The 27,106-nt window shown below is 43.3% G+C and overlaps 1 protein-coding gene across 7 annotated transcripts in view; it reads left to right on the top strand.

Moving 5' to 3' along the window:
* The window catches only part of LOC138922301 (ATP-binding cassette sub-family D member 2-like), a 155,810-nt gene that overhangs the window by 41,376 nt on the left and 87,328 nt on the right, over window positions 1-27,106 (top strand). For 3 of the 7 annotated variants that reach the window (XR_011435374.1, XR_011435372.1, XR_011435371.1), the window contains exon 1: window positions 15,908-26,906. The exons of 2 other annotated variants lie outside the window; for them this stretch is intronic. The gene's annotated coding sequence lies outside the window, so the exon portion shown is untranslated. Of the gene's footprint in view, window positions 1-15,907; window positions 27,033-27,106 lie in introns of those variants that run through there. 2 more of the 7 variants (XR_011435373.1, XR_011435370.1) reach the window with 2 other exon arrangements.

Raw genomic sequence — 27,106 nt, 5'->3', positions numbered from 1 at the left:
AACTAGAGAAAAAAGAACAAATGAAGCCCAAAGTCAGCAGAAGGAGAGAAATAATAAAAATCGGAGCAGAAATAAATACTACTGAAACGAAAAAGGCAGTAGAAAGGATCAATGAGACAAAGAGCTGGTCTTTTGAGAAGATAAATAAAATTGACAAACCACTAGCCAGACTTACAAAGAAAAAAAGGGAGAAAGCTCAAATAAACAAAATCAGAAATGAGCGAGGAGAAATAACAACAGACTCTGCAGAAATACAACAGATTATAAGAGAATGCTACAAAAAAACTATATGCCAACAGAATGGATAACCTAGAGGAAATGGATAAATTCTTGGACTCCTACAATCTCCCAAAGCTCACTCAAGAAGAGGCAGACAGTTTGAACAGATCAATCACAAGGAAAAAGATTGAAACAGCAATCAAAAACATCCCAAAGAATAAAACCCCAGGACCAGATGGCTTTCCTGGGGAATTCGACCAAACTTTCAGAGAGGATTTAATACCTATCCTTTTCAAGCTATTCCAAAAAATTAGGGAAGATGGAACACTTCCTAACACATTCGATGAGGCCAACATCACACTGATACCAAAACCTGACAAGGTCACCACGAAAAAAGAGAACTACAGTCCAAATATCACTGATGAACATAGATGCAAAAATTCTAAACAAAATTTTGGCAACCAGCATTCAGCAATTCATCAAAAGAATCATACGTCATGATCAGGTGGGATTCATACCAGGGACACAGGGATGGTTCAACATCCGCAAATCAATCAATGTGATATACCACGTCAACAAACTGAGGAATAAAAACCACATGATCATCTCAATAGATGTAGAGAAGGCATTTGACAAGATCCAACAGCCATTTATGATAAAAACTGAACAAAATGGGCATAGAAGGAAACTACCTCAACATAATAAAGGCCATATATGACAAACCCACAGCCAACATCATACTCAATGGGCAAAAACTGAACCCCATCCCCCTGAAAAGAGGAACGAGACAAGGATGCCCTCTATCACCACTCTTATTCAATATAGTACTAGAGGTCCTGGCCAGAGCAATCAGGCAAGAAAAAGGAATAAAAGGAATCCAAATAGGGAGGGAAGAAGTGAAACTCTCACTGTTTGCAGACGACATGATTTTATATATAGAAAACCCCAAAGAATCCACTGGAAAACTGTTAGAAGTAATCAACAACTACAGCAAAGTTGCAGGGTATAAAATCAATTTGCATAAATCAAGCCTGACTTCTAAACAGTGATAGGAATGTCCAGGGGTCCTGTGGTCTTCACACATCCCTCCATCCCCAGATCCCGAGGCACGGTGTTGGTGTGTGAGGAAGGACGCCATCATCTATCCTATCATAGGGCACCATCATTTTTATATCCTAATCCTTCTGGTCTCTAAGTTCATTCATTATGTATGCAAAAATGGTAATATGCTGGTACTTTAATGCTCTTAAGCATCAATATTATTAAAGCAAGTGCCGTTTTTTCATCCGTAATTGAATGGTTTGCTTTATTATTGCTTTGTAGTAGTGACTTTCCATTTCCATTTTCTATAGAGTGCCTGATTTTACCAGGAGGGCATCCAGAATCAGGAGGGCTGGCTGTACTAATTGCCTTCATTATAAGAGCAGCTAGCATTCAGGCACCAGAGCGATAATGTTCCTGGGACCAGAGTGAAAACACACAAGGAGGGAGGTGGATCCCTCTGGTTCCTGGGGATCCAGTATGCCATTTCTTATCAAAACAGATCCTGGATCTGCAAAATCTTTTCCTCAGTGGTGACAGTTTGAACATTAACATGGATTGAGGGTTATTTATATCAGTTTGTACATTTAATCAGGTTTTTTTTGCAGTTTTCAGTGAGATGTGAACTCTATCTCTGTCCAAGGCGTTTGGTTCAAATCAGCTGAGACAGAGAATAATCAAGATTTATGAATCTCATTCTGACTCCCATCACACAGTCACCGCAATTGCTACTTGCCAGCTGCACCCTCCCCCCGCCATTCCCAGTCTGACTGACACCCACTTCACTTTCTCTCCAGCAAGTGATTTAATGTCCATCTTGAAAACTGTCAAAACACTTCTGGTGCTCCAGATAACAGCTGTGTGGTTTCTGTGGTCCCCCGACACCCCGCCTCCAATTACACCCAGCTCCCACCAATCTTCCCTTCCAAAGGCTATGGACATCTGAAGCCAGGGCATGGGGGCTTCTGAGAGGGGGTGTCAAGCCCAGAGCACACGGTGGCAGTCACCTTTGACAGGTGGTAGTGGAAACAAACAGGTGACTTGAGTCAAACCAGGATAACTTCCTCTCGCTTGATCTTGGCCTGAGTGGAGGGTAAATGTGCAAAACAGAGACATTCTAAGGCCACAGCCCCTGCTTCTATTTAAAGAAGTGCTGCTCTTCATGAGGCGTCAGGAATTATAGATACTAAGAGCCATTGGCACTCTCTGCTGTGTCTGCGCTACCCAGGCTAGAGTCAAGGTCCTAAGAGAGGGAGATCTGACACGGGTTACTTCCACAGGCAAGCTGGGCTCATCTGAAAGGGTGGGGCTGTGGGAGCCCTATGACTGAGGCTTTGCATTTCTAAGCACTCCAGCTTGCATCAGAACCATCTGGAGGGCGTGGCAAACAGATTGCTGTGCCCCACCCCAAAACTTCAGGTCTGGGGTGGGACCTGATGAATTGCATTTCTAAGGGGCTCCCAGGAAGCGGAATCTGCCCTTAACTAGATCTTCAAATGATCCATGTCCACATTAAATGGGGAGAGTTTCCACTAAGAACACAAAGTCTGGACCCACGTTGCCTGGGTTCACACCCTATCTCTACACTTACGGGTTTTGTTATCTTTGGTGAATTACTTAACCTGTCTATGCATCAGTTTACATGTCTGTACAATGGTGTTGGTGAAGATGGCTCTTGCCTCATAAAGGAATAGATGTGTTCACATATGTAAAGCTCTTACAACAGTGCCCAGCATGTGACAAGCACTCATTAAACGTAGTTGTTAATATTTATCTGAGTGTCTGGAGCTTTAATACTTTGAAGTAGACCTTGTGTAAGGACGTGAATATCCATCAGGTATTCAAATCTATGTCTGTCAGGTATACGTCTGAGACCGTTGCGAACTCACACATTTGTGAATTTAATTTTAGCAGACTTGGACAACTTTTCAGCCTACGGACCAAACTGGTCTGGCAAATTTCTATTGTTCCATGTGGTGATTTAAAAAAATAGTTGCCAACTTTTGAATATGGGGAGATTTTATGTCGCCTAATATCTGGATTTTCAGCTTCCTTAGAAACATTAAAAGATCTGGCCACTCTGGCTCTTCATTCCCACCGAGCAGTGACCAGCCGGGGGTGGGCAGCAGCCTCCGTCATTAGACGGATGGGATGGGCATTTTTTCCCATTCGCCTCTGTGTCTGTCACTGCCTGTTGTCTTACAAGCAGCCCACTTTCCTCATTTGCATGATGTGTCTAGCTCCTATAGACTTTTGAGTTAGCAGTGCCTGCACTTTATTATATGAGTTTCACTGACAGTGATATAAAGTGGCCATTCCTGAGTCTGCAGCAGAAACCCACAGAGCTGCAAGGCAGTGCTCGAGGCCTCTGAACACAACCCATGGAGGTTCTCATCTCAGTAAAACTGGGAATACACACCTGACGGGTGAATCTCGGCTGGATTCAAGAAAGCCAAATCTAAATGTGTTAGTGGGAGGTGATTTCTAACGGTACTGATTTCTACTCTTTATCTACTGTTCCCACAGGACTAATACTGAGCAATGGGCAAGGGGACATGTTTATAATTGCAGCCCTCTAAGTCTGGGGTCAGCACACGTTTTCTGGAAAGCACAGATAGTAAAGATTTTTAGGCTTTAGGGGCTAAGAGGCCTCATGCTCTAAACTTTGTAGCATGAAGGCAGTGACACAGTATACGTAAAGGAAGGCGCGTGGCTGCATTCACACGCTCTACGAAACAGGCAGCACGTCAGACCTGGCCTGTGGATCTCAGTTTGTTCATCCGCTCTAAGTCGATAAGAAGGCCCTGTTTGCAGAGTCCTTTCTAGTCTATGAAAATGCTTTCTAAATCACTGTGGTCATTTCAGTGCACATACCTCTTGGTATTTTTTCTTTTTCGTTATCTCACTTTATTTCTCAAGCATTTTCCTATGTTTTTAAAACATCTTAATGATTTTCATGGTTTATGGCTACAGATTATATCATATTGATGTAAGATTTGTGCCACGTGCTTCCCTATAAAGACAATGTATATCCATGGGTCATATGTATGCGGACCAGATATATATATGTGGGTTTTTCTCCTGCCTCAAACATTGGCACAGCTGTTTTGATAAGAGGAAAGGTATTTAAATGAACAGAAGGACAGAATTTTAAAAAACAATTTGTTTAAGATTTTATTTTTTTTCCTTTTTCTCCCCAAAGCCCTACAGTACATAGTTGTATATTCTTCGTTGTGGGTCCTTCTAGTTGTGGCATGTGGGACGCTGCCTCAGCCTGGTTTGATGAGCAGTGGCATGTCCGTGCCCAGGATTCGAGCCAACGAAACACTGGGCTGCCTGCAGCAGAGTGCGTGAACTTAACCACTCGGCCACGGTTCCAGCCCCTAAAAAACAATTGTGATTGCATTGAAAGTCTAATATGCGTAATGAAGGAGCCATCGGACTTCCTAGTTGATATGGCTCAATAGAGCAGAATGAACATGAGGTTTGCAGCCGGACATGTAAAAGTCTGCACCCTGGCTTTGTCACTTACAAGTCGTGTGATCTCAGCCAGTTGTTCAACCTGAGTCTCCATGTCTTCATCTGAAAATGCTTTTCCTGCAAGGTCATTCTTGGTATTAGAGGCAGTGTATCGAAAACACTTGGCTCAGTGCATGGTATCCAGAAGGTGTCTATAAATGAGATCTCTGAGTATTATCATAGGTCACTCAGTGTTATATCATGACCCAATTTAATAGTCTATCTTCCCTTTAGAACTATGACACAGTCACATGTAAGAAGAGCGCCCTAGAACTATTTTGTCTGTGTTTGTTTTTTTAAAACAAGTCTTGTTTCACATAGCGCTTCATGGTTTATAAAACACTCTCAATACCTCTTTAATTGATCTTCGTATAATCCTAGCCTTAGCCAATTGACAGAATATAATCTAGCACAAGCCGCAAGTCAAGTGCAGCATTCCCATTTTTGTGGGTAAACCAAAGGCCAGATTATCTTAGTGACCTGCTTAGAGTTGTGTGGCCAGCTAGGAGCTTATCTGTAGGATATGACTTATCTTGATTTTATGGACCCCTCCTTTCCCCTTCCATTAGTAGTAAAGTTGCTAATGGGTAAGATTCCAATTTTATTTTTTTACTTAATTCCATCCTATCCATTCCAGACCGTGGGGTTCATGTTGCTCTTTTATAGATTTGCGGAGAATAAAAGTGACACTCCTAAGCCACCTCTGATATAAGAAGCTACGTATAGTGTTGCTTTTTAACAAAAAGGTCAAATTTTTCCAACAGGAAAGTACTACCCTATCACCTGGTGTTCAGATCGACCCCACTTGTGGGTGTGGTTGGTCACCAGGTTTCCCTGATTGTCTCACTACCTGTTACTATTTCATTCTTACCCCGAGTTCCACATCTAATATCCAAAATGCTCCCCAGGACTCAAAGTGGTCTTTGGTCACCTGGTGATGTGCCATTGGGTCTTCAACTGTTAGCTAGCAAAGAGAGGGTGGTGAAGTCAACTCTTTAGCAAGAGTTTAAGGCTAGGATTGACTACTACTGCCTCTGTAGTATGGATGGATGTCACATGCAGGATGGGCAATCACAGGGAATCAAGTTTCCTAAGTAATGAAAGGCTTAGAAACAACAGTTTTTGTTGATAAACTTCCTTATCTCTCCTTACGTTTACAGCCAGGACCAATTCTTTGATTTCAAAAGCCGCTATATTAGAGCTTCATCAGAAAGCGTGCTTTTAGCCACATGTAACAAAGAGCTTTGATTCTTTCAGGTTACACAATAAGAACAGTTCATTACTGCACATAAGGAGAAGTTGGAAGGTAGGGTGGCACCAAGGTTGGATAATTCAGCAGCTCAATGATGTCCCGGGTGTTCTGGTTATTCTTGGCTTTCTCCTCTCCTGTTGTGATAGGTCAGTTTTCTGTACAAGCTAGCTTTTCTTCATGGTCGTGAAGTAGATTCAGCAATATTAGGCATCACACCCAGAATCAACACCATCCAAAAGAACAAGAACGTGAAAAACAAGATATGACACCACATTTTTGGTGCCATTGTTTTTTTTTTTTTTTTGTCGGAGAGGAAACCTTTCTTGGAAGCCACCCAGCTGATTTCTGCTCAAGTCTGTTCTCCAGAATTGGGTCACATAGCTCCCCTGCAGGAATCACTGGCAAGAGAAATGGGATCATCATAATTGTTTTGGATTAATCAGATGTGTCCTCTAAGGCAGATGGGGAAATGGACACTGGTGCTCAAGCCATCAAAGAAGGAGCCATGAGAACCTGCTGCCACAGGGCAAAGGGGAGAGTAGATGTCGTTATGGGTCACTTAAATGATAAATGACAAACCTTTTTATGTGCATACATCTGTGGGCTAAGCATTTGCAAAATATCCTGCGACACATGATAGAATCCTTACTCCTAAGTCATTGTCTTCCCTCCTCGTTCAAAGGGCCCCTGTTTATAAATTCCTACTGCCTGAGTCCCAACTATAGACCTTTGGAATATGAAAAAATACCCTTTTTAATTTCAGAAGTAAAATCTGTTTTACGTTTTCAAAAGTGAAAGTCAAACTCTGAGCTGGAGAATATTTGCATGCAGCCATGCCGTCGGGGAACTATAGAGAGGTCCATTCTTAAGAGGTAGTGTGGCTTTCATTGGCCGGTAATTGAAACACTACCTACTGAGTGCTTACTGTTCAGTCTAACAGCCCAGCTTAATATTTCCTCTTCCAAGAAGACTTCCTTAGTTCACCCAGTCTGAGGTCCTGTTTCCAGTTCTCTGTGAACATTGTCTTCTCTGTAGTCTAGTTATTTAGGTCCACATTTACCTCCTCCTTGCTGACTAGTCTGTGAGCTCCTCTGGATCTGGGCCTCAATCTCATTCTGTTTCTGCAAACTGTGGTGCAGAGCTGGACATAGGAAGTATGCAGCAATATTTCTATATGTTGATAAATGAATGAATGTGTGACTGAACCAGCAGAGGAGTTAGCTGAGAACGACTTAATACTACTGCCAATCAAGCCACTATTAATTGTTAACACCCATGAAGCACGTTACCAATATGCTGGGAGCTTAAGAGTCGCAACCTTGTGAACTGGGCATTCCTTTATTACATGATGAAGAAACTGAGGCTTAGGAGAGGTTTGATACTTGCTCGAGTTGACACATCTGGTAACACGAGGGGCTGGGCCTAAACTCAGTTATGCCTGACTCCACGGTCTTAAGCACTTTGCACATCTAAGGATGTGGTTGGATTATGCTCCATCACATGGGAAAGAAATGACCTGGATAACAGAGTCTTCTTAATTTTGGTCTAAATGGACTAAATAGGGTACAAGAGTGAGTGGGTGTGAACTTGGGGTTCTGTTTTTAAACCCCCTTAAAAATTGTGATAATTGAATAGAAAACTCTGATGTCTTGAATGGATGTGTTTGGTTATCAAGGAGAGAAGCTTCTCGATATGCTTGTTGAGTGCAGCGTGGAGGCCTGGTCCCTGGGATAGCCCAGGGATGAGGTGGCCTCGGCAGCAACAACAGTTTGTTAAGAAGTTCAGGCTACCCGGCGTCTCCACTTGGGTTTCCTCTTTAGGCTTTGGGAAGATGTTCATGGCACTGGATGGTTGTTGACATGTGTTGATTCCATCTCTCGGCAAAGCCTAACTGGTCCAGGCCCTTTTTACAATCCAGGCACAAAACTGTCTGAAGTCGGGATTAGACACAGAAGCCCTGAGCTGTGGGCAGGAGGCACAGTAGCAGACTGTGTAAGAACATGGGCTTTGGTGTCAGAGGATCTCAGCTTTGAGCCCCGGGACTCCACAAATGTTATGCATTAGTTGTCATTTCATTATTATTCTGATCTTGATATGGTTACTAATTCCGAGAACTTGATCAAGTCATTCTTGGCCTTACAGATTTAGTTTCCTCAGCTGGAACTTGGGCGTGACAATACTCAGTTCCCAGAATTGTCATGAAGAAAAAATGAGATAAGGGAGGTGATGTTGTAGCTCAGGGAGACCAGGGGCAGGCCTGGCTTTGTGGGCATGTGGCCTGTGCAGTTTCACAGGGCCCTGTGCTTAGGAGAGCTCCACGCTTGGTTTAATGATCTACTGTCACCATCTTGAAATTCTTAATAATTTCTGAGCAGGGGTCCTCACGTTTTCATTTTGCACTGGGCCCCACGAAGTCTGTAGCTGCTCTGCCTGGAGATCCCCTGGACATGTTACAGCACCAGTCCCAAGAGGAAAAAGATGCTCCCCAGAAGGAGCTGGCCAGGGAGGGGCTCTTCCTGGTTGGGAGAGCACCGTTTCCACATCTGGTGTCAAAAGGATTGAGTGATCATCTGGCCCATTTTTTGGGGAACCAGGATGTGCTCTTCCTTACCCCTGGACCTTTGCACACCCTTTCCTCTTGCCAGTAACACTTTTCCCCTGCATGCCTGTCAAGACTGAACTCTTAGTCCTCCACATCTTTTGCTCTTTATGAGAAAAGACCTTTCAAACTTGCGAGCAAGTGGCATGATAGTATAGCCCTGGGGACGTTTGGGAATCTAGGCTTCCTTTAATGCAAGATCAATTTGTATCTCATCTTTGAGGAGTGAGTAGACATAGTGGGGAGGAATTGGACCCGGCATCAGCCAGCCTGGGTTCACATCCCAGTTCTGCCCCTTCCTAGCTCCATGACTTTGGGGGAGTTTCATAAACACTCAATCCTTCAGTCTCCTCATCTATAAGAAGGAAATAATGCTAAAATTACCTACATTCATAGGTCAGCTAGGAGGAGCAGATGAACCCATGCAGACACAGCAGCTGGAGCCATGCCTTTGCAGAGTGGGTACGCTTGTCCATAAGCTAGAATTATGATGTTTTTCCACTCTCTGTGACCTGATTAACTGAATGACCTTTAGAATTAGTAAGAACCAGTTTGCAACTGCCCCTGAGAACTTGCTAGCTGTGCGAACCCAGGCACAAGCTGTTATATCTTGATCTTACCCCTCCAATCATAGGAATTCTGGGAGTAAGACCTGCGATCAGCTGCAAGAGGTAGGATGTAAGGGAAGGAGCATAGGTTCGGGTCTTAGAAGCCAGCGCTTACATTTCATCTCTTCTCTTTATCAGCTGTGTGAAATTCCAAGTTATGAAAACTCCCAGAACCTTATTTTTCTCTTTAAAAATGGGGGTAGCAGTATCATTTAGAGAGGTGCTCCTCCACAAAAGAACACGAGTTCCACAAGGAGAGGGGTTTGCTTGCTTTGTTCTTTGCTGCATCCCTCGGACAGTGCCTAGCACTCAGGAAATGCAAAATAAATATTTGAAGGAAGGGATTGTTGAGAGAATTAAATAGCATGATTTATGTAAAGTACCTAGCATGGAGACAAGCCCCTACATAGCAGACGCTCAGGAAAGCAATGGCTGTGGATACTTTCAGGTCAGGTGGGTGGGAACACTGTGGGTCTAGCCAAGGGCTCCATTTGGAGCAGGACTGCCTGTCCCTGCTCCTGCCCAGGCGTGCTGCTGGGATTGAGAAGAGGGATCTGCCACAGCAAGGATGAGCAGAGTTGCTGAAGTGAAAACCAGGTGCATGGACCTCTCCAGCAGAACGAGGGGAAGGAGATGGCTGTAGGTCACGTGGCAGTTTCCACTTGCGCAGCAGCAGGAAGAGTGCCCCCCGACTCCCTCAGGCAGAGATGAGGCTCTCATCTCACTCTTTTCTATCAGAGTAAGCTTAGAATCGTGGTAGAGCTTAGCTTACCTGAGGAAGGTGTTTGTATTCCAGCCAGGGAGGGGGTGGGGAAGGCTGGCACCCACTGCAACACGCTGCACAAAAGCAAGCTCTGATTATCACTCCATTTGTTTTGATTAGGCAAGTGTTAGATCCTAATCAAGCAGAGAGGAGCAAATTGGTTCCAAATTTAAAAAATGAAAGAGAAGAATGATCATTTAGAAAGCGTGTCAACAAGGGGCGCTGGCCTGATTCACCGGCAGCATGGCCCAGCGGAGAGTAAGGTGTGGTTTGAGTTCTGATTTCGACTCTAAGCCAGAGTATCCTCATAATACGTTAGGAGAAAGAGGCTCTAGCTCAGGTGTTCTCTTTACACTCACTGGAGAGTGTGTATGAGGTGAGACCCCCTCATCAAGACCTTGAAGAGAGGCTGTGAAGTTGAGTGGAATGAACACAGGCTGTGGAATTGGGCTGGTCTCGATTTGATGCATGCTCCACTGCTTGCAGGCTGGACAATCTCAGCCTCTCTGAGCCTCAGTTCCCTAAGCAAAAGTAATAAGAACGCCAGTGTGCAGTGAGAATTAAGTGGACATTACATATAGTCTTGCTTAATAAATGTTCCCTGGGTCCATACCCCCGCAATGCAGAATCCCCGGTTCCACAATCAGATTTCAGCTCTGGCTGATTCTAGGAAAGCCAACGAGAGCTGCAATAAATGATTGAGAGAGTCTCACCCCTGATCGCCTCTTCTCTAGGACCTTCCTGGAATCTCTGGTGTCTGAATTCCACAGGTTCTTGGGAGGAGGGTAGGGTGAGGGAGGGACGGCGGGAGGCAGGCCCATGGATATCTTGATATCAGGGGCAAGACTCTGCTGGGTTCTAAGTGCAGATGCCCATCCACCGAGGCAGCACTTAAGGGTAATATATGCCAGGATGTCTGAATGACATCTTCAGCATCCTCAGCCAGGCCTCATCACTGCTCCGTATATTCATCATCTGCAGAGTTATTAACACACATTTATGGAAGCCCGCTTTGTAATAGGCCTGTCCTGGCCCAAGAACACAAGAGGTGTAAGTCATGGATCCTGCCCTTATTCTTGGGACCACATGGAATAAGTCAGATAATATCCCCAAGTTACCTTGCTCCCCATCCTGCATGGCTTCCAGCCTGCTCTCTGTGCCGGACCCTTGTCCACAGGACATAAACTAGTTCATCCATTCCTGTCCTACTGTGTAATCTCCCAAACTGGAGATGCTTCATGAAGTATGGAATAGGAGGTCTGGACGCATAGAGTACAGGGTTTCGGATTCCAGATGCCTGGTGTCTCCATTTCAAGAACCAATAAAAGACAAAATAGAATTAGCCTCATCGTCTGCCCAGATCTCTTTTGCCATCTCTATGCAAGGCATTGCTATGATTCTGCCATGAAAAATATTTAACAAAGTCAAAATACCATCTGCAGAAATTAGCAGGGGGGGAATATTGGGTTTAAGTAGGAACAAGTCATGGGTGCGTGCATTTTGAGAGGTAGAAAAACCAAGAGCATAGATGTAAGATGGAAAGAGAGAGTTGTCGGAGGGAACACAGAGGGGACAGTTATGAGGTTGGTCTCTGGCTCGCTCTTCTCCCCTCACTGATATAATGCACGTCTTTGGCTTTCTACGTGGACTGGCAAGTTAATATCTCCAACTCAGATACATCCTCAGTGTTCCATATTTGTATATCCAATTGCCTCTTAACACTTTCTCTTAGGTGTTTCAAAATACTCCAAACTGAAGCCATGCTCTTCATGACTCCCTTCCTCGAGTCTGCTTCTCTTTCTGATTTCCCTCTATCGGTGAAGTCACCGTGATCCATTCACTTGCACAAAGCGCAAACTTAGGAATCATTTGTGACATCTCTTTCTCCCTCCATCCCCCATATCCAATTCATCACCAGCCTGTTGACTTTAATTCCTAAAAGTCACTTGAGTCGATCTACTTCTCTTCCACCTCCTGCCAATATGCTAGTCCAAACTGCCATTTCTTTCCTCAGAATTCCCCTCAGTCTTCCAGCTGATCTTCTTGCATGCAGTTTCTTCCTCACCCTGCACCCAGAGGGATTCTACCCAGATGCATCTCTGATCACATCACCCTGCCATTGACTCTGTCCTCATAGGGACATAGTAGAACTCTTCAGTGGCGGCTCCTTGCTCGTATGATAAAGATAGGCTCTAGAGCTGGAGACAAAGTGAGCTCCCCCGAGCTGAGCACGGAAGTGGGAGTGGAGGAAGGGTCCTTTATCAAGGCCAGATATGAAGCTGTTACACAAGGGGAAGTGGATGCTGGTCATGGAGAGACAGCAGACATCCACCCAAGGGCAGTCTCTCAAGGGAGAGTTTTCTCAAGGAAGAACGTTGCAAGGGATTAACAGGATTTCAAGACCCTGTACAGGTGGGCTGAGATAATGGTTTCAGCAAGAGACTAAGAGACCTTATAGGCTTAGGGAAAAGCTGACTGAGTGGAATCAGGGCACGTATATCAAGTTTAGGGCAGCGTTAGTAAGACCACACTAGTGGTGAGGCCAAGGCACCTAATATGCATCTGACTGCTGAAGACTTCCAGTTCATGGAGCTATACAGGAGCAGGCTGGGGCTGACAGGACTCTGGCATGACTTGGTCATACTGAACCTCCGTTGGCTTCTCCCTGCTCAGAAACCATCTGTTCTATAATGTCTTCTAGAATTGAACTGGGATTTGATGTTGTACTGCCCGATCTCTAATTCCTGGGAGTCGGCCTTGAATCTTTGTTCTTGCCTGAAAATGAGCTCAATTGCTCATCGCCAGTCTCCTGGTGTCTCTCTCACCTACCTACCCTGAAGATTTCTTCTTTCCTTCTTGAAGTTGAACTTATATTTCATAATAGGTGCCTCTGTTTAATCCACCGTTTGAAGTGCTGGAGGAGCAAGGAAGGCCAGACAGAGTTTCTTCCCTTTCAGCCCATCTTCTGTGTCTCTCTAGAGACATTAAAAAAAAAAAGCCAGCTCTCTGTTTAAAAGCCTCCAATTTTCTGCAGACTAAAGTTCAACCACTCTAATGTGGCACATGGAATTCTTTGTAACACTGCTTGCATCTTGTGGGGTTTCTTGGTTACAGGCACAGTAACTATCTCTGAATGGTGCAAGCCTTAGAAAGCTCATGGAATGGAAGGCATAGCTGATCAAAGAAGCCTAAGAAAGGACTGGAACCAGGAGACCTCCAATAATCAAGAGAATAGGACTTAAGCGACAGTCTCTTCAAGACCCTGTGGCTGGTACAAACCAGCTCCAAGACATTTCCCTCAGCCCCTCCGTTCATGATTTAAATTCCTAAGAACCACCTCCCACCACCATTGTGTGGCTTCTTAGAGGAAATACCAAGCAAGGTGTCCCACGTCCCTTGGGTAAGGAGCAGTGACCTAAGCTCAGCCGGCTTGATTGCGGAGGGCAGCGCCATTCTTAAGCCCATGCAGAAAACATCCCTGCACTGAGTCATCCACCCTAGAAGTCTCCACTCTAGTCCTTCTCCCATCACATCTTCCCAGGGGATAAGGAGGCCACAGGCCAAGGGCACTTGCCCACCTCAACCTGCACCCTCCCTTCTGGACCATTCTCTTGGTCACGGAGACCCTGGACTTCCCTGCCCAAGTTGGCTCTTCCCTGGATCTGTCCTCCCGAGGGCACATGGCACATGAAAGCCAGAGGGGATGTAAAGACTGCTGTCCACCCATTTTCACTGTGCAGGTTATGATGTACTCACACACGTACAAAAAGCCACTACAGTGATGGGCAGAGCTTGGGAGTAGGAAGAGAAGTGGGGAACAGGCTGAGGGTAGGGATCCGGGAGCCATAAGCCAGGAGCCAGCTCTCCCCCATGCTGCTATATTCTGGCAAGAAAATCTGAGAAGTCAGAGGATTCCAAATTTGAACTTGGCCTTCCGAGTCATTATGAAGATAGGAGGATAGTACATATTTTAAATGACACTTTAATAGATTGCTTTATAACTTTCAAATCCCTGGGCATGTGGTATATGGTCCTTCATTTGTACTCTTCCTCTGGGTCCTGCAAGGGTATAGGCAGGTCGGTCAAAGAGCATCAGGATGCTGCTACCCGAGGAAGAGGCCAGTGATGTCCACGTGCTGTTGAGATTCCGTGTTCCCACCCCTGTATTTAGTGACCCAGCGTCCCATGACTCAGCTGCCCAGGCCCTGAGCAGACCCTGCAAATGCCGGAGGCTCCCAACTGTCTTCCTGCCTCCGCGTTCGCCCCCTGGAGTCTTCTCAGTCGAGCATCCAGAGGTATCTTTGAAACATATAACGAATCAAGCCACTTCCCAGTTTAAAAGCCTACGGTGACCGCTCCCCACCCCACCTACCCCGCCCAGAGGAAAAGTCAAAATCCTTTCCACATTTCACAAAGCTTTGCACGACACCTCCCAGCCTCCATCCACCCTCTCTCTGTCCTCTTGCTGACCCACTCCAGCCATGCTGTCCTTCTGGTGGTCGCTGGGACATGTCAAGCTCAGCCCTGCATGGGGTCCTCTGCACCTGCTGTCCTTGTGGCTGGAACATTCTTCCCTTGGTTGTCCCCATGGCTAGCTCTTTCAGCTCCTTCAGCTCTCTCTTTATGCTACTTCCTAGCACAATCTTCTCTGGTGACCCCAACTAAAGTAGGGGACCCCGTTCCCACCACAGCATCTCCCACCTCCTTTCCCTGCATTATTCTCTGCACAGCACTCCCCGCCACACTATGCATCTTGATTGTTTCTTGCACGTTATCTATCTAGACAGACTAGAAGAGAAGCAACGTGCGGGCAGGGACCTTTGTCTGTCTGTTCCCTGCTGTCTCTCCAGCACCTGAAACACTCCTGAGCTTAGAGGTGACACTCCACAAATGTTTGTTGAGTGAATAATGGGATGAATGAATGAAAGCATACATGCCATGCCCCTTGGCCCCTGCATATGGTCCCCTCTCTGTCTGGGATGCCACCATCATCTTCTCCTTCAAGGCCTAGCTCAGAATTACCCTATCTCTGCGGCACCTCCTCCTCTCCATCCCACCCCAGCAGCATTGTTTTTGGTTCCCCCATCATACTTTACACATACTTCTGTAATAATGCTCACTGCATTCAATTATTGTCCAGTGGTTTTTTTCTTTTAAAAGATGTACATAAGCAGTACATGAATACATTCACTTTATTAAATATTCAAACAATATAGTAAGTGAAAGATCTCCTCTAGGCTACTCTCAAAATCTACCTTTCCTTTCCAGAAGTAATCTTGTCTGGGAATTTACATACACATACATGGATAAAAAAGTAAAGTTTTGTTTTGAGTGTGCATGTGTGTGCTTTATTATCCCTATGTTCTGGCATTTTCTATGATTTGCATCTTTGACACAGAGTACTTTGGGTGATTGTCTGCTTTGTACCTGTATGCATTTAAATCACTTTAAAAAATACTTTAGCATTGAATTAGATAGAATGGAGGCATGAAGATTTAGTTGGCCATTCCCCATCTTATGGGTATTTAGATGGTTCACATTGCTGCAGCCATGCCACCGTGAAAGTTCCTACACAGGTCTGTTAGAGCATATGTGTTTCTCCAGACTACATACCTAGAAGGGAAACAGAGGATTTGAAAAGTGTGCAGATTTTAACCTGCCAGTTCACCCTTTAAAAAGCCTGTAAAAATTATGCTTCTGTGAAGGTGGGATATTTTTAATATTTGCCTATTTGCTGGGAGAAAATGTCTCATTCGAGTTTTGTTTTTCATTTCCCTGATTATTGCTGAAGTTTACATGTTTGTCTATATTTATTAGAATTTAGTTTCTCTTTTGTGACTCGTTTTTCCATCTTCTTGGCCCGTTTTTCTTTTCTCTTGCTGTCACTATCTTACGTGCCTGTTTTTTTTTTTTTTTTTTTTTTAATTTTTTGTTTTAAAGATTTTATTTTTTTCCTTTTTCTCCCCAAAGCCCCTCTGGTACATAGTTGTATATTCTTCGTTGTGGGTCCTTCCAGTTGTGGTATGTGGGACGCTGCCTCAGCGTGGTTTGATGAGCAGTGCCATGTCCGCGCCCAGGATTCGAACCAACGAAACACTGGGCCACCTGCAGCGGAGCGCGCGAACTTAACCACTCGGCCACGGGGCCAGCCCCCCGTGCCTGTTTGTTTTACTTGACTGTGAGCTCCTTCAGGTGGTCATCACATCTTATTTATCAAGGTTTCCCCTTCCAGAGCACACAGACAGTGCTTAATGAATGTATATCCAATTGCATTATTGAAGCCGTAGGCATTTCTCTCCATCACGGTTATCATCATTATCATCCTCCTCATCACCGCCAGTACCATTTATTTAGTCTCACAGGATGCTAAGCCCTGTCTCGGGAGGTGTGCGTATATTGTCTCTCATCTTCCTAATACCTCGCCCAACAAAGTGACTATTGGTAGCTCTGTTTTACAGATAAAGCAGTTGAGACTCACGCAAGTTACACGGGCTGCCCAAGGACACTCAGCCGGATTATGAAGGGAGGGATTATGGAGCAGAGTCTTTTCAGCCTGGTTCCAAAGTATGTGCAGTCTCCCTTAGAACACTTGGCCTCTTCCTGGCCACGCGTTAGAATCACCTGAACACCTTTTTAAATGATAGCTATATCCAGTCCTCCCCCAGGCCAATTGATTCAGAAACTCTGGGACTAGGTCTGGGGAAGTGGTGTTATAAAAATCCCTACATGATTTTGATGTGCAGAAATGGTTGAAAACCTTTGGTCTACATTGGGAGTGAACCAGCTTTTTTTGTAAAGTGCCAGATAGTAAATATTTTAGACTTTTCCTGCCATGCAGTCTCTGTGGCAACTATCCACCTTTGCTGTTGTAGGGTCAAAACAGCCAAAGACAAAAATGAACGAACATGAGTGTGTTCCAATTAAAACCCATTTACAAAAACAAATGGCAGCCAAATTTGGTCCATGGGCTGTAGTTTGCGGACCCCTAGTCTATATCGTAATACTTCCAAGATCTTGGAATTTCGGATTGTCCCAGTCAAACCACGACATCTGGTCACATTAATTACCATGCTAAGTCTCAAGGACAGTGGCATGAGAATCCTTGCCCCACCTCAAGAGATTCTGCTTCAGTAGGTTGGGGCCTGGGCGTCTGCATTTCAACAAGGGATGCAGCTGATTCTGATGTAAGCAGACTTCGTGGGTCCTTACTGCAAGAATCACTGGGCTACTGAAGCATAATGTTCTTGGCAAGTAGCGAAAGCTTGGCTGGAGAAGCAGAACTGGTTCTTATCCAAAAATTCTTTAAGCTCACAGATAGACATTTTGTGCATCCCTGCCTGCCTTATGTTCCAGCATCCTGCCTCCAAGGTTCTGGAACCTTTGGTGCCCCAGCATCACATCTTCCCAGTCTGCACGTTGGCAGAGAAGGAAGCCGTCCTGCCTCTTCAACTCTGAAATTAGTAGAAGACCAAAGTCCTTGTATATTTCAAAATATTGAAGAAGAAAGTGACTGTTTAACCACCTACGTGATAAAACTGATACTGGCATTTATCAGTCTGTGTGTGTGTGTGTGTGTGTGTGTGTGTGTGTGTTTTAATAGTTCAGTAGTTAGAAAATGGAGCCTCCATTTTCCCGTCATCCGCTTTGAAGCTATGTAGTGGGTGAATGCCATCATTTCTGTGTCCGACCTCTTTAGCATCCATTATTTCTCTGTTGTCCACATCTAATAGTCTGGATCCTTTTAGTTGTTGATGACGCAGCGATTACTGGGGCTGCTGCTTTAGGATGACATCCAAATGCCTCTGAACAGTTGAATTTACTTACTGCTTCCCTCCTGAAAGCTTTTTAGCATGATCCAGCCGGGGTGGTTTCATCGGGAAAACCATTATTTGTGGCTCTCTTTTTTTGAGGGGTAGAAATAAATTTCCCAAAAGATGAAAGTGGACGCTGTTCATTGTGGATCTGCAATCTTACTTTTTCTTCTCTCTCCTTCTTACATTCCATTTGCCCAGTTTTTCTCAGGAATGACTTCTTTCTGGGGAAATGGAATGTTCTAACTTGCACGATTGAGTCAAATCAGTGTTTAGAGTGGTTTGGACTTTTAAGCCTTTTGCTGGATTTTGGCAGTATCATTTTATACTGTAAAACCCCTTTTTCCCAGGTGACCTATAATATTCATATTGAACATTATTCACAGCTTTCTAACACCCCCTCATTTCACTTAGCTATCCGCTAAGCAAATAGCGCTCAAGAGTTAAAAATATGCTATTCTTCCTCTACAGCACATGCACTTTTATGTGAAAGGGGAACCGCTCTGTGTTCCTAATCTATATACATATCTATCTGTGCATGTAGTAGCTTTCAACACTGTAATTAGACACAGAAACCACACCGTGCCAACGCAGTGCACACATGCAGGCTTATAGAGCAGCTGTGACAAATATATAATATGGTAAAACACCTTTTCACTACCTGGGACAAATTCTAGAGTATACAAGGAGAGTTTCAAATGAAAATTAGGTAGAAGAACCTGAACTATTTCATGCAGGAGGACTGCACAGATGAAAATATCTAGGACGCCTCTCTGGAAGAGTGTATTTGAGAGGCAGTGTGCAATACTGGAAGGCTGATAGCTCAAGGAGTCCAATCCTCTTGGATTTAAATCCCAGCCAAGGTGCTGTGTGATCTTGGGCAAGTTGCTTTAGCTCTCTGAGACTCAAGTACCCTGTTATGTCACAGAGATAATAGCAGCACGTTTACCTCATGGGGCTCGTGTGAGGATTAAGTGAGGTAACAAATGTCAGGCTGCAGACACACTTTCGTCCTCTGAGGATCGGAACCACAGTGTGGTGAAGAAAATGAAAGGAGATATGTCATCATTACAACAGAACTCTCTGGAATATGCCCCGCCCTGCCGCACACAGCAAATATGAGTCTCTTTTGTGAACTGTCAATGTTAATAGCATCCACATTTACTCAGCTACCCTCATAAAAAAATTAGGAGCTACACTTAAATGGTTTCTCTCTCCTCCTACCTGTCCCCTTCTTCTCGTGCCTGATCCCCCATGGTCATTTGGTACCAAATTGTGCCATTCAGCCTCCGAAATAACTCTCATTAGGTCTCCTCAGCTTCATCCTCCCTGTCACTGCCTCAGTTCAGACCCTTATTGTCTTTTGTCTGGATTAATGCAAGAACCTCTTAACCAATTTCAGTATCTTCAGCTTGGATCCTCCATGATCCATTAGTAGCCCCATTTTACAGATTAGAAAATTGAGACAGAGAGAGGTTCAATCAAGAGCCCCAAATCACACAGCTAGTAAGTGGTGTTATAGGGATTCCAACCTCAGCAGCCTGGCTCTAGGATCTCTGCCCTTTCCTACCTTGGAGCTTGGTGCAGTGCATTATTTGGCTGTGGAAATCAGCAGTACCTCCTACGTCTGGTAATTGCCTCGAGTGAGTCCTGTTTCCCCCTCACCAGATGTTTCCTTAGAGCTGCTCTAACTGATACATCGATCCTGCAGGAGCTCCAAGGAGCAGCCAAGCCATTCTGCAGGAAGAGAGCGGGTGAAGGAGGAACAGGCAGAAATGTACAAATGAGTTCTGGTGGGAGACCATCAGTGCATCGTGGATGCTGTCCAGAGGCTGACGTGGGCCACGTATAAAAAGAGGAGGCTGAACTAGGGATGGAGAAAGTAGGGATTCAGGTCCATTTCAGCATTTCAGGAGTCTGGTCCAGGGGGTGGGGCCTGGCATGAAGAACTGCCAGGGGGGATGATGCTCGGATTCTGGCAGTAACAGAGGGTGCTGGTTTAGAGCAGGGTCGCAGGCAGACGTGATGCTGTGGTACCACAGGGACAGATCATCCATGTTCCCGTGAAGCCACAGCCACTCTGAAGCCGGGGCCAGGGCTTTCCCACGCCCTGTGGTCGTAGGCACTAGAGTGGCAGGAAAAGTAAACTGAGAAACTACAAGTTTCTCCTTGTAGAAACCTTACTCATTCTTTAAAGCTCACTTGAAAATTAGTATTTATCTAAGGAATCCATACTTGTGCCTTTAAAATCAAATAGTACTGAAGGCTTTATAAAGAACTGTGACAGGCCCTCCCCAACCTTAAAACCCCAGTCCTTTCTATCCCCCCAGTTCCATTCCCCATGGAAACCACTTTAGCCATTTCTATCATAGCTGTTCTTGTGTTTACCTCCATTTATATAACTAGTACAAATACTTGTATTTAAAAGTAATTTTAAAATATTAGATACTAACTTCTTCCCGTGGTAGATAAAATTTGAGTAGATAAAATTGCAGGTGGATGAAATTTGGTCGACACCCCATTCCCCTCTTCACTCTTCTCAGTCTGTCCTCACTTAAAGCTTTATTCATGCAAAGTTCATCTTGGCATGGAAGGTGACCCCTTTCCTGGAACGTGTTCAGAGACTGCTCCTCCCCTGCTCCCACAGAGCTGTGTATCTCTCTTAGTGCACTGTTCCCCTTGCCCTTCCACGATGGGGTTATCTATAGAACAGGTCACACAACTGTGGTCTTTACTGCTGTGTGCCCGATATTGGTAAACCCTGCTCTTCTTCCCTGTCCCTAGCCATCTCTATATCTCTCTGCTTTGCCAGTCTCTGGGTGGGGGGAAACCAAAGTGGGTACTTCATGTGTGCCCTGAAAGGCTGGGACGCTGGTCGTTCACTCTGCTCTCTCTTTTCCTGAAAGGAGAGCTCTTTCTAGCTGAGGAGTTCCCTCTTAGCACTGAGTAATGCCAGCTTAAAGGACGGGGTGATGCAGGCAAAATGAAGCTGTTCTTCTTTCTCTTTATGTGTGGTTATTCTCACATTTTTTGTTCTGCTATGTTGCTAAAGTTTCTTAAGAGGGCTTTAGAGCTCTCCCAGAACTCTTTTTGATCATGGGTAGATAGCAGTCTAATTGTTGATCTTTCTGGGAGGACAGAGGCTAACATCTCCTACTCCCCCATCTTGGTGACATCACTCACTAACACATCGTTAAGGATTTTTCATTTATATTCATGAGGGATAGTGGTCTTGTCTTTGCATGTGATGTCTTCACTTGCCATTGAAATCAAGGTAACTCTGGCCTAATAGAATGATGTGAGAGCAGCTCTCTCCTTCGATATTTTCTGAAATAGATGGTGGGAGATTGGGATTATTTGCTCCATTAATAGTCAATGGAATTCACCAGTTGAGTCATCCGAATCTGGGCTTTTCTTCCCTGAAAGGGTTTTAATTACTAATTTAATTTTCTTGTTTGTTACAGATCTATGGAGATTTTCTATTTCTCTTTGAGTCAGTTTTGGAAATTTGGATCTAAGAATTTGCCAATATCTTATAAGTTGTCTAATTTGTGGCATAAAGTTGTTCATAATATTCTCTTACAATCCTTTAATTTCTCTGTGGGTGGCCCTTTATAATTTCTGATTTTGGTAAATTCTATCTTCTCTCTTCCTTGGGGATGCTAGCTAAGGGCTAGTCAACTTTATCTGGTAAACAGCCAATTTCTGGTTTTATTGATTTTTGTGTTTTGTATTTCACAGACATGTGTTCTAATCTTTTGTATTTCCTTTCTTTTTCTGTTTTCAGTTTGGTTTATTTTCCTTTCTTTCCTTTCTTAGGGTGGGAACTTAAATTATTGATTTGAGACTTTCCTCTCTTCCACTATAGGTGTTTAATACTATAAATTTCTCTCTAAGTACTGCTTTAGGCACATCCCATAGACTTTGATATTCTATTTTTTAAATTTTCATTCACTTCAAAGTACTTTCAAATTTTGTTCCCAATTTATTCTTTGACTCATGTGTTATTCAGATGGATGTCATTTAAGTTCCAAATGTTTGTGGATATCCCAAATATATTCCATTCTTGATAGCTCACATTCCATTGTGGTTGGAGAACATATTTTATATTATTTCATTCTTTCTAAATCTGTTGAATTTATTTTATGGCTGAGTACACAGTCTATCCTGGAGCATATTCCATGTGCTATTGAAAAGAATGTGTGTTTTGTAGTCATTGAGTGCAGTGATCTATACACGTCACTTAATTTAATTTGGTTGATAGTGCTGTTCAAGTCTTTTATAACCTTGCTGATTGTCTTTCCTCTTTTTAATCCATTATGGACAGGAGGCAGTTGAAATTTCCAAGTATTGTTGTTGAATTGTCTCTTTCTCCTTTCATTTCTGTCAAGTTTTACTTCACGTATCTTGAAGCTCTGTTGTTACATTTGTAAGCATTGATAATTTTTATATCTTTCTGATGTATTGACATTTTGTCATTTGGATATGTCCCTCTTTGCTTCTAATAATATTTCTTGTTTTAAAATCTACGTTGTCCTGTATTAATACAACCCTCTAGCAATCTTTTGGTAACTGTTTGTATGATGTGTCTTTTCCATCCTTCTAGTTTCAACTTCTGTTTGTCTTTGAATCTAAGATGTGTCTTTTGTAGATCACATATAGTTGGATCTTGCTTTATTATTCATTTTCCCAATCTCTGTCTTCTAATTGTTTTTTTTAGACCATTCACATTTAGTGCAGTTATTGATAGGATCAGAGTTACATTTCCCATTTTGCTATTTGTTTTCTATGTCTTCAGGCTTTTTTGTTCTCTGTCCTTCCTTTATTAACTTCTTTTGTGCTAAATAAATCTTTCAGTATATCATTTTAATTCCTCTATTGAATATTTTTTACGTTTTCTGAGCTATTTTCCTAGTGTCTGTGCTAGGGATTCCAATATGCATTTTAACTGACTATGGTCTATTTCAAACGAATATTAACTTAATTCCTATGAAATATAGAATGTTTCCTCCAATGTAACTCTATTATTTTCCCCTCTTGTGCTATTATTTTTATATATATTATATCTATATATGTTACCAAACCAATACTACAATGTTACAATTATTTCTTTGTACAATCTCATGTCTTTTAAAGAATTTAACAGAAGAAATGAGAAAATATATTCATAGATCCTTTTTTTTTAAACCCAGAAATTTATTACTTCTGGCTCTCTTAATTTTTTCCAGCTGATTCGAGGTACTGTCTGATGTCATTTTCTTCCAGCCCAAAGAATTTCCTTTAGTATTTCTCACAATTCAGTTCTGATATCAAGAAATTCTTCCATTCTTTTTAAATTTAAGAATGTCCTTATTTCACCTTTATAATTAGTGGATAGTCTTGCTGGATAAAAAAATTCTTCGTTACCATTTTTTCTTTCAGTATTTTGAATATGCCATTTCTCTGCCTTCTAGGGTCTATCTTCTCTGATGAGCAGTTAGATATTATTTATGTTGATGCTCTCCTGTACATGTTCAGTTGTTTTTCTCTTTCTTCTTTTAAGATTTTCTCTTTGTGTGTGGCTTCCAACAGTTTGACTATGATGTGTCTAGGTAAAACTACATCTTTGTATTTATCCTACTTGGAGTTCAGTAAGCTTCTTGGATGTGTAAATTAACATTGTTTCATCAACTTTGGGAAGTTTTGGACATCATTTCTTCAAAAAATTACAATAGCTATTAGATCCACAATTTGAGGAGGTGTATTAGATGAGATTTGGGACATTTACTGGGAAAGTCTAGGAACCTGGACATTGGAATGATTACATGTATTTGGATTCAGATACAGCTGAACTCATTGGGCACAATGAGTCTCCCTTGATTTCATAAGCAGTTGTTTCTCGCTGTGTGAGGCTGTTCCTTCATTGCTGGTATTCAACTATAGGATGAATCCCAAAATCATTATCCTGAGTGAAAAAAAAGCCACACAAAAATACACTGTATGATTCCTTTTGCATGAAACGCTAAAAAGATAAAACTAATCTAATATTGACAGGCATAGAGAGAAACAGTTCCCAGATGGAGGTGTCTGAACACTTTGAAAAGTGATCCAATATACTGGGGCTCTTAATAGATTGCCTCAATTACTCACTCAGATAAGGCTTGAATACAAGAATATCTTCAAGAGGGACATTAAGTTCCTCAATATTTTATAAAATGATCACTACCCATATGAGGGTGAATGCCAGGTAAGTACACCTCCCCCAATTACTGCTAGAATGGACTCAGTGTGAGATTAAGGTGAATAAATTGTATTCCTTCACTTACATGGATTTACCGAGCATCTAGGAAGCCCAAAGTTATTATCAGAGGAGAAGGATATGGTCAAACATATACTACTACTTGGTCAGAACAGATATTCTATAGTCTGTGCACTTTGCCTGGCAGGTGTACACTTGCCTCTGCACAGCTTTGAGGCTTATTAGACAGTTCAAGTTTGTTGTACCTGCCACACTCTCTGCAATTTTAAGGCCTTTAAGGTATACTAAAAGTCACTGCTTTGAGGAGCTTAGAAAAAGAAGTGAAGAGTAACTGAATTCTGACAGTGTCTCTCTCACTTCTCTCTCTCTCCAAATCCTAAGGGGTGATCCTAGTATAAGTTACCCCTGAAGGAGATACACACTATCCTCAGGCCCTGTCCGAACTTCCTTACTGGCTCCAGGCCCATAATGGGAATAAAAAACCAGCTATGTTCAGAGTAAAATTGCAAGAAATCCAGAAATTAAAAAACCAAAAACACAAAAGGATCTCAAGATCTTGCCCAATAAAGCAGAAACTAGGTAGCACATAAGGGGGTGGATCCTTACCATATTAGATTAGAAAGGATGAATTATGTTTGGATAGGCTCAAATTAATCAATATGAGTATACTCTCTGTGGACTCAGGAGCAGCCCATGTTGCATTTCATACCAATGAAATATGTATTTTCTCTAATGGGATACTGACAAATGTTTTTTAAAACTCTTAGAGTGTTTCTCATGTGCAGCCATCTTTTGTGGTGACATGAAGGGATCGGTGGTGGTGGCTCTTTGATCATGAATTTCATTGAAATGAAATAGATGGGTATTCTACTAAGATGCTTCTTGAGATCTATATCTATATACATGTGAAATTCTGGATCTTGTGGGCAGAAAACGAACACAAATCACCACAACAGGGATTCAGATTCTCTTTCTAAATCCTTGATATATCCTACTTTATAGACAGGAGGCTTTGACTAAAGGGAAGGCTGGGTCCCTTTGACAAAATTCCTCATAACTTGGTCACAAGAATATACAATTAAACATTCCCCAAAAGTCCCCAAGGGAGACCTGTGGCCACATACCCATCAACTCTCCTTCAAACTGGGTTTACAGTGTATGGTGGCATCATTGGAAATTATGGCTGCTACAATTACAGTCTCACTTAGGGGTGGTTCTGAAACGTGTGGTGAAAAAAATCTTCCCAGTGGGTAGAGTTTAAGGAGGTATATTTAGTTCACTTTGTGAAGAACTGACATGTACTTGAGTTTCGATTTATACTGATTTATGTCCAGTAGCTCAGTGAGTTGACAGGTAGTAGGGGGCTAAACAAGAATAAGACTGGAAAATTGGTGACATAAAGGTCTAGAAGAGACATATGTGGATGGAATTCTAAGAATAGGTATTGAATGGGGTTTATAAATGCTTAACAGAGGATAGGATATCAGAGGGAAGAGAACAAGTGAGGTGTTGGGTATCTATTCCTTTGGCTCTCCGTGCTGAGCCATGCAATGGGCATTCACAATGTTTCTCTTCCTAAGACCACAGCTCTCATAAGGGTGGCCTTTTGTGCTAAGTTCTGATAATGTTACCTACTCTCACTACAGCCCTGGGGGTGATGATAACTCTCTACCAACACTAGTTACAGGATGCTTCACTAACCCTACCCACATTTTTAGAGCCCTATTTATTAGACTCTCCTCAAGTGTCCCATGGTTTCTTGACAACTGACACCTGTTTCTTGAGGGGACCCTGACTAATAGGCCCCACAACAACCCTGATCATAAACTCCATGGGGGTAGGGAATTTACTCTCTTTTATTTGATGTTGCTATCCCAGCACCTAGAATGATGTCGATTGTACAGTCAGTTTTCAGTAAATGTTTGTTAAATGACATATGTTGTGACCACTTTCTCTCCTTCGTGATCTTTATGTTAAAGTCTATTATGATTGATTTAATATAGTTTAACCAGCATTCTTGTGCTTTTATCTGTAATTTGCTAAAGAATGACAAAGAATTATAAACGTCAGCAAAAAGCAAGCAAACTTGTTATGTGCATGGAAATCCAAGATATTTAACACAAAAATTTATGAAACAATAAGAGAATTCAGCAAGAAGCAATGTTAATGTATAAAACCCAACAGATTTCCTATAAACATCCACCCCTGGAGCACCTGTGCAGACCCTCAGTAGAATCTGCACACTGGGCCCCAGGCGCGCCAGGATGGGGCTCAGGGGTTGGTGGGTCCCGCGGCTGTAAAGGAACAGGGTGGAGGTCCCAGGTTGAAAAATTGTAAAATTATAATTTTACAGCTATATAATTTAACTACTTCAGTCGTCATGTCTTTTTCTTTTTACAAAGTCAATTTTCCTACATAACTCCAAATTTTTCTCACACCTTCTAAGCAATATTTTAATATTTTCCATATCCAATCCGTATTCAAATTTCCCCAATTACCTCCAAATGACTTATGAAAAAAATGCTATTTTAATCGGGAGCCAATAGCGGACTACCCTTTGCATTTGACAGCAGAGTTCAGGCTTAACCCTTAACCTCTTCGGGCTCGGAGGACCCTGGGCAGGAGAGATTTAAGAACACCGTCCTCCCGCTTTCGCAGAAAGGCCAAGAGTGACTTGAAATGTAAACGCGGAGGCCTATGGGAAATGTAGTTTTAAATAGGTGAGGTTCACCGCCTGGACTCTGGGAAGGGGACGCCACGCTCCTTCTGCGCATGTGCAGCCGTAGCCTCCTCGTTTGTCTTCTCAGACTCCAGAGAACCGTTGGGGAACTTTGGGGTGTGCTCGGGAAATGCAGGGTGCGCACCTAGGGCGAGGGACTAGCTGGGAAGGGTGTGCCTGTGCTTGGGGATGGGAGCAGGACGTGTCTGGGACCTCGTCACCCCCCGCGGCGGTGTATAAACCCGGGCGGGCCGTCAGAGCGGGTAAGGCCGATGGGGGAGACCCCGGCCCTCGGGCTCCCGGGGCGCAGGTGTTCGGGGCGGTCCGGGGTGCCCGA

This window comes from Equus caballus, unplaced genomic scaffold (assembly GCF_041296265.1).
Source record: "Equus caballus isolate H_3958 breed thoroughbred unplaced genomic scaffold, TB-T2T haplotype2-0000713, whole genome shotgun sequence".
Lineage (NCBI taxonomy): Eukaryota > Metazoa > Chordata > Mammalia > Perissodactyla > Equidae > Equus > Equus caballus.
The sequence above is the reverse complement of the archived record's forward strand: the minus strand, read 5'-3'. Positions and strand labels throughout refer to the sequence as shown.